Here is a 12,589-nt window from a genome sequence, read left to right on the forward strand (position 1 = left end):
TTTAGGCTCGCAAATCATTCCCTGGGGGCATATAAGGTTTTTGTGATAGGGGTGGCCGTATAAGCTTTAGAAAAGAATCATTTGATTGAAAATTTAGAGTTTTAGTACCCCATTTTAAGATTCAAAGTAATCAGCGAGTAACATACCCCCCTCCTCCCCGCACCTTTTTCCGCCAAATGCATCCGATCAAAACTTTGAGGTAGCCATTTTGTTCAAAATAGTCTAAAGGATATATAAACAATGCCTTCGCGGTTGATAAAATTCTCAGAACCCGGGGACAAGAGAAGTGAGGCCTCACTGGTTTCCAGAAGACATATACCCACTACTCCTTTCTTCCTTTAATGATTTAAGCCGAACAATGATTCCCTCAGGGCAAGGTATAGGTTCAAGATAGGTCACAGGGAATGTTTTCCAAGAGAAAATAGTTCTACGCAATAGGGAGTATTTCCTAAGGGATGTAATTGTATGTTACATAATTGGGAGTGTTTTCTAGGATATGCAGATGCATGTTACGTCATAGGGAATGTTTAACTATGCACATATTATGTAATAGAACGTATTAAAGTCCAGTAGTTAAGTGAGGAATCTTATAAAGAAATTTTTCTTCAGGACATTTTTGTTTAGTTCTTACGTAATAGAGAATTATTACCAGTGTTAAGGATGACGCATTGTAACGTGACATGTTAGAATTCAGCACCCTGTGGGAACCTCCGCTTGTAACTGAGCACAGCACACATGTGGGTATTATGGAATGACAGGGGTGAACGTGGATGTTATGCAATACTTTAAGAAATTTTTTTTCTTTCAAGGTGTTTTTCTCAAAGAACTGTTATTATCTAAAGATTTGTGTCCAAATTAGGATTCGAAAGGGATACCCCTCAACAGAAAGGACCCCTAGAAATCTGGACAGGGAGAGTCTTTCTAATGCTATGTTTTGGCTTAAACGCTTTACATGATGACCCATTGCACGCAAGGAGAATCCACTGTTTGCGCATATTAGAATCATTAAGTGGATTAAGTGTTCTTGAATGATTGCAATAACTTACGTGTAGGATGGAAAATCAATTTCTAGTATTTGCTTGAATTTGAAGCACACCTGCTTGTTGAGTGAAGCTTTAGAGGATGTTATCAGATAAAATTGGAGATTGCTATTAGCTTATTTTTTACTAATAGAGCCTTTCATCAATCTGACGTTTTTCAGAAATTTTCATGCAAAAATATTCATTTACACTAGAATCAATCATTTATACTTAATGAAAAATCCCCACTAGCGTTTCTTCTGATGACTCCTAGCAATTGAGGCCACCATGGCAATATATGACTGGCCCGTAAAACACAAAAAAAGGAATTCAAACTAAAAACCGGAGAACCATAAACATTAAAAACGCTTATAAAGGATAGTAAGCAAAAACATATAAATTAAAGAAAGATGCGGATCCTACCAACCAATTCCAGTGAGTAGGCTTGATGTAAGAGGTAAATTTAAACTATATTAAGCTATTTGAGGGCTTTAATCAAAATACCTCGTTTCTTTGACCCAAGAGTATGTATCCCGGTCGACAAGCGCACATTAGAATAATATTTTTTCTTTCAAATTTTGCATAATCTATTTAGAGGTAAATTTAAGCCACATTAATATATTTTTGATGGTTTTTATTAAAATACCTCGTTTCTTTGACTGAGCGTCATATATCACTCCCCTCAGTCTAAAAAATTCTTTTAACACATCCCAGTCACCATGGCAATATGTGGCTGGCCCGTAAAACACTGAAAAGCAATTCAAACTCAAAAATGGAAAAAAAACAAAAAAGCTTAAGAAGGATAAAATATTACCAATAAGAACCATGACTTTAAGAAAGGCGAGGATCCTACAAAAAATCCATTGAAGAGACTTGTTACTAGAGGTAAATTTAAGCCACACTAAAATGTTTTGAGGGCTTTTAATGAAAATTCCTCGTTTCTTTGAGCCAAAACTATACATTCGTCAACTTATGATCTGAATTTCCCCAGCCTCCCGAGCAGTGCTACTGGTAGTGATATAAGCAAAGCCACTGTTATTATAACGAATATACTGTGTGATCTTGATAATGCATCTAAACGGAAAGAAAGAATTGACTGTATTCCTGGTCACGAGTGCATTGATACTGTGCATGCCTCTGGTCATAAATTGATTGTGAAGATCGATAGCATGGCCGCTGCTGACTTTTGCAATTCTGCGCACTCAGTTTTTCGTGATTGTGAAGCAAAAATAGTGGGGGAAAAGCCTTTGGTGTAATGAAAGGCGTTGCACAAGACCTTGATTTTGCGCCTCTTAAAGCTTGCAAGGGTGTTCGCGACACTATGAGAATTGGAAGCTCAAATTGTGTAAAAATTACGTTCGAAGACGAAATTTCTCTTTCCTCGGCCCTTAAATCTGGACTGAAGATAGGCTATGAACTATTCCGAGTGTATGAATATCGGCGAATTCCTAGGTGCTGCAGGAAATGTCAATCACCTGACCACCTTGCTGCAAAATGTCCCGATTAAAACTACAAATGCTCACGGTGCTCTGGTCCCCATATGAACTCCAGTGACTCACCTTGCAGTAACACCCCCAAGTGTGCAAATTGTAGTGGAGATCATGTTGCTTACAGTTTTCGTTGCTCCAAACTAAAGGCTCTTGCTAATTCCAAAGTTCCGTGACCTTCTCCCTTGCAATCATGAATGAGTAAAAAGTCTTAGTGTGCTCTTTCAACATCAATGGGACAAAGAATAAAGTATTAAGCCTTGATGAGAAACTAGCTAATCATGACGTTGTTCTTTTACAAGAAAACCTGCTCCTAAGTTGCAGTGTAAACTCTCAAAGGTGAAGTACTCAACATGCTGTTTTCACCACGAATGCCCGCCGTACCCAAGGCAGGCCTTCAGGCGGTCTTGCCTGTATAATTAAGCGATCTTTGCCTAGCCATTTGTCTCCTAGCTGCTACTATTCTTCTGAACACTATCTTGCAATCCAGCTTGCAGACGTGATCCTAATCAACACCTATTTGCCACATAATAGACGATCTGTTTCTTCCTTCTCTAGTTATGCGAGTACCTGCAACAAATCAAAGACTCTCATTTCTGGTATTGAGCTTTCTTTTATATCTACCTCGTTCTTACCGGAATACAAAACTGGTTAAAAAGTATTGTGCTACAGATAATACTGGTGTTTTCGAAAAATTATCTGCCAAGCCAGCTATTGAAGCGCTTTATAGGCTAGGATGTTTTCATCGCCTTATCCGTCTTTTTTCTGTGTGTGATTAAATTTGTTTCTTGTTTTACTTTTGCTGTTTTTCTTTTGTATTTACTCCACTTAACCTCTGTTTTGTGAAGTGGGTGATAAATAAATTATTATTATTTTTATTATTATTCCCCGTTGACAAGCGCCTCGCAGAGAGAGACAAAACGCACAGAGGGAAAAAACACAAGCAAACACATACACACCCACAAAACCAAATCAAGTCAAATACACAGACACGCACACAGTCAAACACACAGAGACAGAGACAAAAGCACACAGAGAGATAAACACACAGAGACACACAACCACTCAAAGTCAGATACAAAGGCAAGGGGAGAAACAGAAACAAACAAGGGGAAAACACAAAAAAAATCAGACACAAAAGCACGCACACAGTTAAACACACGGACATGGAAAGAGGCACAAAATCACACATGGGGGGAACACACAACCACACAAAGTCTGACATTTTTGACAAAGGGATTAGGAATGACAAAGGGAGAAGGGCGTCAGAGGGTGCCTGAGGGTCTGTAACAGCGTGGTACAGTGAGTGAAATGCTCGTACTAACATTTTCTACAGCTTAAAGTTCAGCTGGGAGGTGTTAAAAGCATTTTTCCGACTGAAGGGAAGTGAAATCTAAAACTCAGTAAAAAAAAGGCAATATAAGCCCTCAAAAATAATTCAGCTTGACTTAAATTTACCTGTAGCAAGATTATGTGTGCTTGTCAACCGGGGTACATTGTCTTGGCTCAAAAAATCGAGAGATTTTCATTAAAAGAACTCGAAAATATCTTAATATGGTTTTAATTTACCTCTAATAGCACTCCTCCTCTCTCTGGAATTGGTGGGTAGGATCCCCGCCTTTCTTTAATTCAGGGTTCGTTTTGCTTATATTTTATCCTTTATAAGCTTTTTTCAGGTTTTGTTTTTTCCATTTTTTAGTTTGAATTGCTTTTCCTGTGTTTTACGTGCCAGTCACATATTGCCATGTTAGCCTCAATTGCCAGCAGTCACCGAAAGAAATACTAACGGGATATTTACATGAAGTATAAATGATTGATTTTAGTTTAAACGAATATTTGCACATGAAAATGCCCAAAAAATGCCATATGTTTGAGAAAGTGAAAATTGGGCTAAGAACAAACCACCAATATTACCTGATAGCATCCTCTGAAGCATTATTCAGGAAGCAGGTGAAGTTTTTATGTTAGCAAATTCTAGTAATCGATTTTCCACCCTGCATGTCAGCTTTTGCAATCATATGGGAACACGTAATTCATTTTATCATCGTAATTCGTAATTCAGCGAACAGGGGATTCAGGGGATTCTCCTTTCGTGCAAAAGGTTATCATGTAAATTGTATTAACCGAATCATAGTATTAGACAGGCTCTCGTGGTCCAGACGTCCAGGGTTCATTCCGCTTAGGGGTATTCCTTTCGAATTCTAACCTGGACAAAAATCTTAAGATAATAAATGTCCACCAAGAAAAGTGCCTGTGTCCCCGTCATATTCACGTGTTTGCTCTGCTCAGTTAAAAATGCGAGAGGGTCTCCATGGGACCCTGAAGTCTAGCATATTACGGTAGAATGCGTCATGCATATCACTGGTAAACATTCCCTATTGCGTAAGAACTAAAGAAATCATGAAATAAATCTTGTAGAAAAAATGTCTTAAAAATGTCTTGAAATGTCTGAAACTTCTTGAAAACTGTCTCGAAGAAAAGGGTCATAAAAAACCTCTTTAAATGTTTTGAAAGGTCTTGAAAAACGTGTTTGCAAAAAATATTAAAAATCGTCTTGAAACGTCTTGATAAATGTCCTGAAGAAAAGTGTCTTAAAAAAGATCTTGAAACGTCTTGAAAAACTTATTGAAGAAAAATGTCTTAATAAGCGTCCCCCGCGTGACTTATGGACTCTAATACCTCCTATTAGGTAACATTTGCATAAATAAATATTCCCTATACATAATATGCATTTGTATCTCCTAGAAAACATTCCCTATTACGTAACAGACACCTGCATCTTTTAGAAAACATTCCTTTTATATAATATAATTCTTTATAGTATATGTTCATATAACGTAACATGCACGTTCACCTTACCTTGAGGGAATCACTGTTCAACTTAAATCATTAAAGGAAGAAAGGAGTAGTGGGTATGTGGCCTCTGGAAACCCATAAGGCCTCACTACTGCCAAGGGTTTTAAGTTCTGCCCCGGGGGCATATAAGGTCCTTAATAAAAGTGGGCGTAAAAACTTTCGAGGAGGCTCATAATGAGCTTCCTTCTAATTTTATCAAATGAGCCACTCATGTAATTGGAAATTAGAAGTACTATTTCCCTCTTAAAGATTCGAAAGTGTTTGGAGGGCAAATGGTTCCCCCAAGCCCATTTTTCCTCAAAGCATACGATATAACTTTTGACAAAGTCATTTTGTTTCAAACCGTTCAAAGATCATATAAGTTCAAAGATCAGAGACACAATCCCCGGAGCCCAGGGGCAAGGGTTGTAAGGTATGGCTCAGGGGCATATCAGGTTTTTGTGGAAGTGGTGGTTATATATATATATATATATATATATATATATATATATATATATATATATATATATATATATATATAATCATATTATCATTATATAACCCAAATAAGTCTTACCGGTTGAAAGGCCACGAAACAGATATTAGTGTCACCAGTTTTGACTGTGAAGTCCGGTGCCATATTCTCTACCTTTGTAAAATACTAAATGGTATTAATAATAAGTAAAGGAGTAAAGATAATATAGAGATAAAAACAAAAAAAAGGAAAAGTGTATCGATAAACATTAAAAGAGGATAATTAATGGTGTAAATAGAAGATATCATAGGCAGCACAATAGCACTTCCTAAGTAAAGAGCGATGTGGGTAAAGTGTTTTTTTTTTGGTTTTAGGCCAGGGCTCTTCGTATAGAATGAATTATCTTAGAAACTTCTGAAAAGGCTTATTCGGTTAGAAACTGAAACGGCTAGTGTCCTTTTCAAACAGTTCGTGGTAACGAACTGTAGTAAGGAGCGACCCGGCTCAATAGTAAACAAAACTGTAAAAAACGGAATTTTGATGCTAATATATTCATCAAAAGAATCAGTTTTTTGTGCTGATTTTAAATATATGAATTTCATCAAATTTAGTCTTTGTTATCAAAAGTTACGAGCCTGAAAAAATTTGCCTTATTTTAGAAAATATGGGAAAACACACCCTAAATGTCACAGAATCTAAACAAAAGTCACACCATCGCATTCGGCGTATCAGAGAACCCTAGAGCAAAATTTTCAAGCTCCTATCTACAAAAAAATGGAATTTCGTATTTTTTGCCAGAAGACAAATCATGGGTGCGTGTTTGTTTGTTTTGTTTTGTTTTTTTTTTCATGGGTTATCGTATCGACCAAGTGGTCCTAGAATGTCGCAAGAGGGTTCATTCTAACGGAAATGAAAAGTTCTAGTGCCCTTTTTGAGTGACCAAAAAAATTGGAGGGCACCTAGGCCCCCTCCCACGCTCATTTTTTCTCCAAAGTCAATAGATCAAAATTTTGAGATAGCCATTTTGTTCCGCATAGTCAAAAACTGTAATAACTATGTTCTTTGGGAATGACTTACCCCCCCCCCCACAGTCCCTGGGGGACGGGCTGCAAGTTACAAACTTCGACCAGTGTTTACATATAATAATGGTTATTGGGAAGTATACAGAAGGATACAGTCGTTTTCAGGGGATTTTTTTGGTTTTGGGGGTGGGGTTGAGGGGAGGGAGATATGTGGGAGGATCTTTCCTTGGAGAAATATGTCTTGGGGGAACAGAAATTCAATGAAAAGTGCGCAGGATTTTCTAAAATTACCCTAAAAAAAAAAATGAAAAAATAAACATGGAAAAGTTTTTTCAATTGAAAGTAAAGAGTAGCATTGAAACTTAAAACGAACAGAGATTATTACGCATATGAGGGGTTCTAAAAATACTTTAGCATAAATAGCAAGGTATTTATGAGGAGATAAATACCTCGCTCTTTATGCTATAGTAATTTTTAGTAATTTCAACTATTTATTCTACGGCCTTTCTGATTCAGGGTTATTCTTAAAGAATTGGGACAAAACTTACGATTTAGTGTAAAGAACGAGATATCAACGAGGGTACAAACCCCCCCATATACATAATAAAAATTAAAGTATATAAAAGTTTGTTACGTAAGTTAATTCTTAAGTTACGTATATTTTTTACTAATAAAAAATTCGTTAAAAATTGAAATTTATAGTTGCCTTTTTATGTAACCGAAAAATTGCATGGCAACTAGGCCTCCTTCCCCATCCCTTATTTCTCAGAATCGCCTGATCAAAACTAAGAGAAAGCCATTTAGCCAAAAAAGGGATTAATATGCAAATTTAATTTTAATAATTTATGTGTGGAGAGCCAAAATCAAACATGCATCAATTCAAAAACGTTCAGAAATTACATAAAAACAAGAGCTAAGAGCTCATATGGCACTTGTGACGAGGCGAGAAGAGCTAACAGCCAAGACATCATATGGTATGAGCTCCAACAAAATTCTATGAATCAATAGATTGATTTAAAAAGGAAAATAAGAGGCTTAATGTCGGTCAGGATTTAAAATAAGAGCTCTGAGCCACGATGTCCTTCTAAATATCAAAATTCATTAAGATCCGATCACCCACTCGTAAGTTATAAATACCTAATTTTTTCTAATTTTTCCTCTCCCTTTAGCCCCCCAGATGGTCGAATCTCGGTAAACGACTTTATCAAGTAAAATTGTGCAGCTCCCTGACACGCCTACCGATTTTAATCGTCCTAGCACGCCCAGAAGCACCAAATTCGCCAAATTACTGCACCCCTCCCCCCAACTCCCCCAAAGATAGCGAATCCAGTACAATTCTGTCAATCACGTATCAAGGACATTTGTTTATTCTATCCACCAAGCTTCATCCTCCACTCCAAGTGTTTTTCCAAGATTTCCCCCTCCAACTCCCCCCAATGTTAAAAGATCTTGTCGGGATTTGAAATAAGAGCTCTGAGACATAAATTCCATCTAAAAATCAAGTTTCATTAAGATCCGATCATCTATTCGTAAGATAAAAATACCCCAATTTTCACGTTTTCCAAAAATTCCGGTTTCCCCTCAAATTCCCCCCAGTGTCACAGGATCTGGTCGGAATTTAAAATTAGAACTTTAAGCACAGGATCTTTCTAAATATCAAATTTCATTAAGATCTGGTCACCCTTTAGTAAGTTACAAATACCTCAATTTTCAAAATTACCCCCCCCCCCAATTCCACCAAAGAGAGCAGATCCGGTCCGGTTATGTCAGTCACGTATCTTAGACAGGTTTCTATTCTTCCCATCCAGTTTCATCCTGATCTCACCACTTTAAGTATTTTCTAAGATTTCCGGTCCCCCCAACTGCCCCCACCCCAATTACGCTTGATCCAGTTGAGATTTAAAATAAGAGATCTGAGTTACGAGGTCCTTCTAAATATGAAGTTTCATGAAGATCCAATCACTCCTTCGTAAGTTAAAAATACGTCATTTTTTCTTATTTTTCAGAATTAACCCCCCCCCCCCAATAGAGCGGATCCGTTCCGTTTATGTCAATCATGTATCTAGGACTTGTGTTTATTGTTCCCACCAAGTTTCATCCCGATCCCTCCACTCTAAGTGTTTTCCAAGTTTTAGGTTCCCCCCCCCAAACTCCCCCCCCCCAATGTCACCAGATCTGGTCAAGCTTTAACATAAGAGCTCTAAGACACAATATCCTTCAAAACATTAAATTTCATTGAGATCTGATCACCCGTTCGTAAGTTAAAATTACCTCATTTTTCCAAATTTTTCAGAATTACCCCCTCCCCCCAACTACCCCGAAGAGAGCGGATCCGTTCCGATTATGTCAATCAAATATCTGGGACTTGTGCTTATTTTCCCCATCAAGTTTCATCCCGATCCCTCCACTCTAAGTGTTTTCCAAGATTTAAGAACCCCCCTCCAACTCCCCCCAATGTCATCAGATCTGGTCGGGATTTAAAATAAGAGCTCTGAGACACAATATCATTCCAAACATCAAATTTCATTAAGATCCCATCATCCGCTCATAAGTTAAAAATACTTAATTTTTTCTATTTTTTACGAATTAAAAGGCCCCCACCCCCCCCCCCCACACCCAGATGGTCAAATTGGGAAAACGACTATTTCTAATTTAAGCTGGTCATGTCCCTGATATGCCTGCCAAATTGCAACGTCCTAGCTTACCTGGAAGTGCCTAAAGTAGCAAAACCGACAGACAGACCGACAGACAGACCGACAGAATTGGCGATTGCTATATGTCACTTGGTTAATACCAAGTGCCATAAAAACTAGTTTTTTTTTAACTGAAAGTAAGGAGCGACATTAAAACTGAAAGCGAACAGAAATTACTCCGTATATTAAATGGGTTGTCCCCTCCACAATCCCTCGCTCTTTACGCTAAAGTTTGACTCTTTGCCACGATTCTGTTTTTTAAAACAATTAAAAGCTTTAGCGTAAAGAGCGAGGGATTCCGGAGGGGACAACCCATTTCATATACGGAGTAATTTCTGTTCGTTTTAAGTTTTAATGTCGCTCCTTACTTTCAGTTAAAAAAACTAGTTTTTTTTTATGTAATTAATAGTCGAAAGTGATTGGCGGGCAACTAACCCCCCTTCCTCACCCACCATACTCCAAACACACTCAATCAAAAATGTGATAGTTATTTTGCTAAATGCAGTTAAACGGTCCGGAAATTATGTATTTGAAGATGAGGCCCCCCACAACCCTCAGGGCATGGGTTGTAACTAGCCCCCTCCTAAGCCCACCATTTACTCAAACACATCAAATCAACATGTTGAGATAGTTATTTTGTTCAACATAGTTGAAAGGCCCAGAATTTATGTCTTTGAGGATGAACCCCCCCCCCCCCTACAAACCTCAGGGTAAGGGTTATAGGTTATGAACTGGCGGCATATAAGGTATATATATAGAAACGGTGATCGTATAAACTTCGGAGAGAGCTCATTTGATTGGTAATCAGATGTTCTAGTCCCCTTTTCAAGATTCAGGGTGATTGGAGGGTGGGCACCCCATACACCTCATATTTTTCCGAAGTGTATGTGATAGAAATTTTAAGATGGCCATTTGTTGTCTTAGAAGTTTCGATAAGAGCTCATTCAATTGGACATTGAAAGGATTTTATAAGCCCTTTTTAATAGTCAAAAGGATTTTGAGGAAATTAGCATCCCTCCTACACCCACTATTTCCCTAAACCCAATCAATCCGAATTTTTAGAAAGCTGTTGTGTTCACCGTAATTGAAAGGTCCGGAAATTATGTCTACGAGGATGACAACCTACTCAGAGCCCTCATGGCAAGGGTCGTAAGTTATGATCCGTGGACACATAATGTATATTTATAGAAATGGTGATCGTATAAATGAGGGGGCTCATGGGACTGGTAATTGGAATTTCTAGTGCTCTTTTTAAGAATCAAGGTGATCAAAGGGTGAATATCCTCAGTACTTCGAATTTTCCGAAAATGTATCTGATAGAAATTTTGAGATGACCATGTGTTGTCGAAGATACTTCGAAAACAGCTCATTTGATTGGAAATTGAAAGAGATTATGGTCGTTTTAATGGTCGAAAGTGATTGGAGGGCAGCTACCCCCCCCCCCCACTCCCATCACTTCCATAAACAAATCCAATAAAATTTTGAAACAGTCATTTTATTCAACGTAATTGAAAGATCCAGGAATAATTTCTTTGAGGATAATAACCCCTCCACAGCCCTCAGGGCAAGGGTTGTAAGGAATGGCCTGGAGGCATATAAGGTATATATAGAAAGGGTGATCGTAACAACTTTTGAGGGGGCAAATTGGATTATTAATCAGAAGTTCTAGTGCTCTTTTTAAGATTCACTGTCATTGGAGAGCGGATACCCCCCCCCCACACCTCGTATTTTCCCGAAATGTATCTGACTTAGTTTTTAGGTGGCCATCTGTTGTCGCAGAAATGTCACAAAAAGCTCATTCAATTGGAAATTGAAAGAGCCAGTGGCCTTTTTAATAGTTAAAAGTGATTGGAGGGCAACTAAACATCCTCCCACGCCCACGATTTCCCCAAACACATTCAATAAATTTCAAGATAGCCATTTTGTTCAAAGCAATCGAAAGATCCGGAAATTATGGTTTTCAGGATGACAACCCCTCTCTTCCTAAATTCCTTAGGACAAGAGTTGTAAGTCATGCCTTAGGGGTATAGAAAAGGTGATCGTATAAACTTTGGAAGGGGCTCATTGGATTCGTAATCAGAATTTCTAGTGACATTTTTCAGACTCAGAGTGATTGGAGGGTGGTTGCACCCCCCCCCCCCTCCTCTTCCACAAACATGTCGTATTTTCTCAAAATGCGTCTGATAGAAATCTTGAGATAGCCATTTATTTTCGTAGAAACTTCGAAAACAGCTCATTCGATTGGAAATTGAAAGGGCCAGTGCCCTTTTAATAGTCAAAAGCGATTGAAGGACAACTCACCCTTTCCCGCACCCACCATTTCCCCAAATAAATCAAATCAAACATTTTGAGATATTCATTTTCTTCAACGTAATCAAAAGGACCAAAAATTATTTCTTTGAGGATGAACCCCTACCACCGCTCTCAGGGCAAAGTAAGTTATGCCCTGGGGACATATATTTTTTTCACAATATCTGAGCGGAAGAAAATTAGATCTTTATTTTTCTGTTCTAGCATATATCTTCTGCAATTGCCGCTCTGGAATCGCAACCGGTACATTTCAAGTAGATATGGCGCGTTTTCGATATCAAACAGTTCATGGTAACGATGCGGTTTAATAGTAAACGAAACTCTAAAAAACGGAATTTTGATGCTAAGATATACATAAAAAAATGAATTTTTATGCTGATTTTAAATATACAAGTTTCATCAAATTTAATCTTTGTCATCACGAGCCTGAGAAAATTTGCCTTATTTTCGAAAATAGGGGGAAACACCCCTTAATGAATCTCAACGAAAATCACACCATCGCATTCAGCGTATCAGAGAACCCTATTGCAAAAGTTTCAAACTCCTATCTACAAAAATGTGGAACTTCGCAGTTTTTTGCCAGAAGGCCGATCACGGGTGCTTGTTTATTTTTTTTTCAGGGGTCATCTTACCTAGGCCCCCTCCCACGGTCATTTTTAACCCAAGGTCAACAGATCAAAATTTTGATATAGCCATTTTGTTCAGCATAGACATAATAACTATGTCTTTGGGGATGACTTACTCCCCC

The 12,589-nt window shown here is 38.0% G+C and overlaps 1 protein-coding gene across 1 annotated transcript in view; it reads right to left on the reverse strand.

Moving 5' to 3' along the window:
• Positions 1–12,589, reverse strand: part of LOC136035996 (dynein axonemal heavy chain 5-like) — a 261,598-nt gene that overhangs the window by 205,683 nt on the left and 43,326 nt on the right. The window lies entirely within an intron of this gene.

Source organism: Artemia franciscana, chromosome 15, assembly GCF_032884065.1.
Source record: "Artemia franciscana chromosome 15, ASM3288406v1, whole genome shotgun sequence".
NCBI lineage: Eukaryota > Metazoa > Arthropoda > Branchiopoda > Anostraca > Artemiidae > Artemia > Artemia franciscana.